Raw genomic sequence first — 7,016 nt, 5'->3', positions numbered from 1 at the left:
AAGGCTATTCTTCTCTTTACCCAATAAAATAAGAGATCCAAAACGTGGGTTTAAAGGTCCATACAAATAGTCTCCATAAAATTATTTTGAGATAAATATGCTGTAGAAATAAGAGCAAGGATTGTGGAAATATAATTTGTGTATAAGTTTGAAAGAAGAAAAGATATTCAACAATGGAGTCAAAGGGAGAAAACAAGAACAAAAGAGAGAAATAGAGGAGGGATGTCGTGCGGCACTTCACGCGAAACCAAATAGAGCAGCTTGCCTGCTAGGTTTTGTTTGGGAAAAGAAAAAGGATTGACCTAGTTGCTTGCTAGGTTAATTCTATTTATAAGAAGATTAACTAATTGGCTTTGGATCCATTAGCTCATACAATGGATTATCTAATTACAAATAAGATTGAACCATATTAAAACGCTTGAAAAGCTTATATAACAAAAGTACTTATTAAATTAAAATACTCAAATGGTGCACGAACATTTTAACCCATCAAAAGTAGATTAAAACGAGAAATAATAAAATATAGAACGGAAGTTATAAATATATATTTCCAAAATACATTATTAAATTCCGAAATAATCAATTTAATAAAATACTTTTATAATAAAATATTATTATAAAATACGGCGTGTTACACATCATCGTACCCGGGTTAAAATCCGGCATGGTATGTAGAACCAAGGATGACTTTGTGTTGGTGACTAATATGCTTGTTTTGAAAATGTAAAGAAATGATGAAAGGCTTTAAAATACCTCCCAAAAATATAATAAAAGGCTTTAAAATACCTTTTAAATGTTATTAACCAAATATTATCACCGAAACACGGATTTAACCGTCATGGTATGAGGAACCAAGGGTGAAAAATGTTTTATGGTTAAAACAAATGAAATAAAATGAAAAAAAGGTTTGAAAATATTTGAAATGGTAAAAACCGATTACAAATATGAAAATGGATTAAAGGGGAAAGACGAGAACAAACACGGTTGAGTTCTCGACTGGCACCCCATTGAGGCGAGCCTTTGTGCACAATAAGGGGCTTACGCCTCGAGCCAAAACTCAGTTTTGGCTCGTTTATCCCATGTTTTGGATCATGTTATGCATGTTTTAGCATGTTATAGTCATGAAACAAATGAAGACATGATAAAAGAAGGATTTTTACACCCTCATACTTACATGTTTGGTTATGGCGAGAAACCGACGTAAGTGTAACAACTCGTTTGGTCGGAAAAAACTCGGTTTAAAACCGTTTTGGTAAGTAAAAAAAGTGTTTTATTAAGTTTAGTGACGGTGTAGTGGTCAAAGTGGTCGGTCAAATGATTTAATGCACGATGACGGTACCAAACAATGTGTAAGGCTTGTATTTACGATCGGTAGGTCGTAAATACGCGTCGGATTGTGACTTAAGAAGTCGAGTCGAGAATTTTAAGGGAGAAAAGAGGGGGCGGACACTCGCCTAAGTTTTCAAATGGTTGCATTTGAGGGGTATTTATAGGAAAATGAGTGGTTGTGTGAGTTTTGAGCGACGTGGCCACCTGGGCTGCTCAAAGAGGCGCGAGCCACGTCGCGGGTCTTCGAGTTGTCCTGTCACTTTCACACAAGTGCAATCATGATTTGTTCTATCCTAAGATTTGTAGTCACATGTTTGGTACTTGACCATTCATGAATCCGGGAAATCTTAGTATAAAAGGCTTTGAATGTTTTGTTTTTGGTGGTTGACTCGGTTTGACTCGTTGTTGGAGTCGGGATTTGAATTTTTGAGTCGGTTTTTGGTCCGGTGTCGGTTTTGACTCTAGTTAGTGTCATTGCGACCCCGTCGTCGTGCATTAAACACTCCAGGTAGTTTTGAAAAGTTTTGAAATGTTTTATTCTCGAAATAATTTTAAGTTTTCCGACGTAAAGTTGTACACAAACTATCGATCAAATGCCGCGATTCCAAAATATGTTGTAGTCCAATAATCATCGGGTGTTTGTTGGAGTCTTAGCAGATACTGGGTATCTACAGAGCCCCCACTTTGACTGAGGCTTGGACAGGGCGAAAGTCAAAGTAGAGCCCCCAGGTCAATCGAAGATTACAACCTGGAGACCCAAGCGACGTCGAGGCGGCTCGAAAAGATTCGGGCCAAGGACCTGCCGTCGGGAAGGGCGACGCCAAGGCGACTTGAGGGTACGAGCCAAGGACCTGTTGTAAGGAACAGTTTAGAGTCTGTCGACTATCCGTACGGGTCGTTTAAAGTCCGTTAGACTACGTACAAAGGCCCGCCAGCCACAAGAAGGAGTCATATCTGAGGCATATTCGGATATGTCCTTGGGCAATTGCAGACAAAGGCTCCCCAACTGTGGTGCGTATGTGATGAGGGCTCGCCAGCCGCGATGCCTTGTAAGGCTCACCAGCCATGGGGTGTATCTGAGGAGGGCTCGCCAGCCGCGATGCGTTGTAAGGCTCGCCAGCCATGGTGCGTATATGAGGAGGGCTCGCCAGCTGCGATGCGTAGTAAGGCTCGCTAGCCATGGTGCGTATATGAGGAGGGCTAGCCAGCCGCGACGCGTAGTAAGGCTCGCCAGCCATGGTGCGTATATGAGGAGGGCTCGCCAGCCGCGACGCGTAGTAAGGCTCGCCAGCCATGGGGCGTATTTCAGGAGGGCTCGCCAGCCGCGACGCGTAGTAAGGCTCGCCAGCCATGGAGGGTCGGTTAATTGACCGTGAGAATAGCCGCGTCTGATGGGCTTGTTTTAAAAGTAGCAGACTCATGATGCCGCTGTGAAAATAGTGAATTTTGAATTTCACTATCAATGTTGTTGAAATAAGCGGGTTCCGCGAGGAAGCCCCCTGTTGACATTTGAAGGAATAGTGAATTTGAACTTCCACTACCCGTTTGTTTGAATTTTTGAAGGAAATAGCAAATTTTAAATTTCGCTATTATGACTGAAGTGACGGTTTATGTGCCGCCGTTGACATGTGATAGAAATAGTGAATTTGGAGTTTTCACTATTATGTTTGAAGTGACGGTTTATGTGCCGTCGTTGACATGTGAAGGAAATAGTGAATTTGGAATCTTCACTATTATTTTTGAAGTGACGGTTTATGTGCAGTCGTTGACATGTGAAGGAAATAGTGAATTTGGAATCTTCACTATTATTTTTGAAGTGACGGTTTAAATTGCAGTCGTTGAATTTTGAAGAATTTGCGCAGGAAATTGGGCCAAAACCCAAATTTCGCTGAATAAAGCGAAGGGAAGCCTCATTGAGGCGCGAGCCCCTTGGCGATAGAAGGGGGCTCCCCTATTTTTCTATAAAAGACGCGAGGCTTGGCTGCTCGTCATTCATCATTCATTGCCTTCAACCTTTCGCAAAAATCCGCCATTGAAGGACCTTTGTTTGCTTCCATTCGTGCTATCAACAATAATGTCATCTCAAGGTATGTCTTTCCTCTTGAATCCATTCTAATTTGTTGGTTTTTTAGCTGAATTGAATTAGGGCGAGATGTTTACCCTAGAAAATCGATTTGGGCGTTTTTGATTGAGCCCATTTCGAGTGAAATTGATGGTTGCATTAGGTTAGAAACCCGTTTAGGAGTATAGGGGTGCTTTTAGTTTGTATTTTGGTCCCCGTTCCCGCTCCTTATGCTCGAAAAACGTGAGTGAGGTGGAGAAACCGTCTCATCTCACAATGCCAAGTTTATTTGCTTGGGTAATAGGTCCCACTAGGTTGCATTGTAGTCGGGAAAGACCGTATTTGCCATTGTGGACCTTTGTTGGGTATTGTGGGCAAAATTGAAATTTTTGCCTTTTGTGACGGTCTTATGTCTGACAAAATAAGCGCCTGTTTGAGCTTGAATTGAGTTAGTTTGCCTTAAAATGGACCTTACTGGTAGTTTAGGTCGCCTTGAGGTGCGATAAAATCACGTTTGCCTCTCTTTGCGGTCGTTTTTTTGAATTTTTGACCGGTTTGTGCTCAAATTGGCGTATAAATTGCCTTTTGGAGCCGTAGAAAAATTCCTCATTGCATTGGGAATGTATTTTGGGTTGTTGGCGGACCTTGTGTAGGTCTTGAGATGCCATTTTTTTGTTGTGGTTGTTTTGACTCGTCTTTTGCTTGAAAAGAAGGGCGAGTCGTTTTTTTTTTGTGCGTTTTTGTGAATTGTTGCTTTTTTGTTTGGATTTTGGATTTGGGCGGGGTTGTCCTTGCTTTGCTTTGCAGGTTGTTTGTTTGTTCCGGGTTTGTCCGATTTACGCCGTCATAATGCCGAAATTTCGGCTGGCGTTTTTTGTTTATTCTTTTGATCGCAGGGTACCAGTTGGGACCTATGGGGTCCGTCGTGGAGGTTTTGGAAGAGGAGGATGATCCTGGAGGAGCAGAAGTGACCGGGGAGGCCGTTGGAGCTGAGGTGGTGGTAGAGGATGCTTCCATGGAGGAGGGGAGGCGGCTGTTGTAGCCGGCTTGTCCTTTTCGTTGTGGCTCATAGACAGGACAGCTGATGATTGGAGGTCAGTACCGGGGTGGTGCGCCACACCATGATTCTTGGCCTCCTTATCATCCAAAGTCGGCCAGACACTGTCTTCGTTTTTGTCGTGGAGCAGGAACGAGGTATTACCGTCATGGTAACCACCTCTGCTTCCGTTGTTACTCCTCTGTTTCTTGTGTTGCTCCCTTTATTTTCTGTTTGAGAGGATAGAGAGTGCTTAGTTCGGTAGGTGGCGGATACCCCCAGTTCGTGGTCTTAGGCCAGTGTCTGTATGATAGATAGTTGTTTTAGTCCAGTGTCTGTATGATAGATGTCTGTACTGGATCCTGTTTGTATGGTCAGTTGTCCGTATCAAACGTGTGTCGATGTATTTCGCGTGAGGCGGTTTGTATATATGTGTTTCTGGATTGTGGTTTATTTTGTGATTTTTTGGCTTTTTGTGTTGTGTTTCGGAGGAGCGTTGTCGGCTGTCAATTCTCCTTTTGCTTTGCATCAGTTCCTGCATCGTTAGTGTAGAAAACAGGCAACAGGTAGCACATATGCATAAATATAAACACGTAAAAGCATTTGATTGAAAACAAAATTAACCAAGATGACTTGAAGTTAAAATTGAATTTTGAAAATTGAAATGAATTTTGAAAATTTTTGCGACAAGTCGTCACGTTTGGACTCCCAAAAGGAAATAATTTGAAAATTGAGCAATTAACTCGTGTCGTGAATTAAATTGTGTTGAAATTGATTTGTGACTCGAAAAATTCAAACTCAAACCGTCGGGGATGAATTTTACAAAAGATTTTTACGAGTATATTTGACTTGATTTTTGTGAGGTCAAGACTCGAATTTGTGAGAGCTTGAATTTTGAGGAAAACTGATATCGTGTTATCAATTTTCGATTTTTATTTTTGTTGGGAAAATTGCGAAAAAGCGAAAAAATTTCGGAATTTTGATTGACATGGAAACGATCCGTCGCGGATCGGGGCGACTAGCCCTTCCCCCCTTAAAAAAGAAAGAAAAATCCGTATGTTTAAAGCTGCGTCATGGAAACCGTGTTGGATTTCGTAAAACGCGAAAACAAGGAAATGTGAGTGTGAGGAAACACAAAATGTCCTGGATCATCCCGAAGAGACGCGAGCGTTCTGGCGGGAGGTTTGAGGTGTCAGGAGAAAACACAACTTGAAAGGGACAATTCAGGTGGGAATCCTGGGAGAGGGCCTAAAGAGGCGCGAGCAGCCTGGCGATGGGAGCCAGCTCTCCCCTTTTTCTGAAAAACGCGCTAATCATTTTTATATAAATAGTGATGTTTGCGCTTCATTGTGTCATCATCCGAAACACAAAACATCTCTATAAAACCTCTTCTTCTTCTCCCACAAAAATATTTCATGGATGCCTTTGAGAATGCGTTGCGACAATGGTGCCGGGATTTGTCGCCTCCTGAAAAGTATCAACTCATTTTCATGGGAGTTGGTCAGGTGCTCCGTCAAGTCAAGGTGCAATCCTCATTCCTCGAAGCATGGTCTCGGTTTTGGGATTCGAAACATCATGTTTTCGTTTTCCCGAAGGGTGAAATTTGTCCTCTTGCCGAAGAAGTTGGAGCCATTGGTGGGTGGCCGGGTTGTGTTCCGGTGCTTCCTCCGACTCGGTTGTGCTACAAGGAGAAATTCCATTCCATGTTGGGTTTGTCGATAAGTCAAGTCAACTTCCTTCTTGCTCCACATGGTGTGGACATGTTAGCTCTCATCAACATCTTTTCCAACCGGTCAGATGCCAATGTTTCGGAGGTGGCTAGGAGAAGGGCTCTTGCCTTTTGCCTTATCCATGTGTACCTCTTTGTTGATGCTTTGAAGAAGGAGGGGCCGAAATGCTATGGTACTTTGGACAAGGAAGGCTCTTGTGGAGAAGCTCCCTCATTCGGATCCCCAAGGATCCTCCAAGTGTGGCTATTGGAGAGGCTAAGGTATGTAGAGCCTCCGGTTGATTCATCTTCTTATTCCTTCCGTCACCTCACCATAAGGAAGAAATTGTACTCGGATAGCTTTGCTTCCACCGAGGCTTATTGGGTCACAAGATTGGCGGAGGAGGGTGGTCCTCACATCTGTTGGGTGGTGCCATGGTGGCACTTGAAGTCCTTCACGGGGTTGCCCGCTTCGGGTGCTAGTCCTCGTTCTTTGATGGTGGTGGGTTTGAAGGTTGTTTCCTTCATTTATCCCGAAAGGCTCATGAGGCAAATGGGGCGTCAACAAAAGGTGCCCGCTCAAGATACCCTTGTCCAAGAGAATGTTTTCCGGAACTCCGAGCTTGTGGAGGTCTTTGAAAGACGGTGGGCCACTCGGCCGCTCTGGGAGGTACCGGACCCCGTTGCTACGACATGGGTGACTCCCGCTTATGTCAAGTGGTCACATGCTCCGTCCTTGGAAGAGAGGTCCAAATTCCGTAAGGACGAGGTCGTCGACTTGAAGTATCGAGAGGTTGGCAAGGCCAATCGTGCCTTCTTCGAGGAGTATGTTGATGGAGTTAGCCCGGATGTGATGAGACCACCAAAGAGGAGAAGCTCGG

The sequence above is a fragment of the Silene latifolia genome, chromosome X, assembly GCF_048544455.1.
Source record: "Silene latifolia isolate original U9 population chromosome X, ASM4854445v1, whole genome shotgun sequence".
NCBI lineage: Eukaryota > Viridiplantae > Streptophyta > Magnoliopsida > Caryophyllales > Caryophyllaceae > Silene > Silene latifolia.
Note: the sequence above shows the minus strand (reverse complement) of the source record.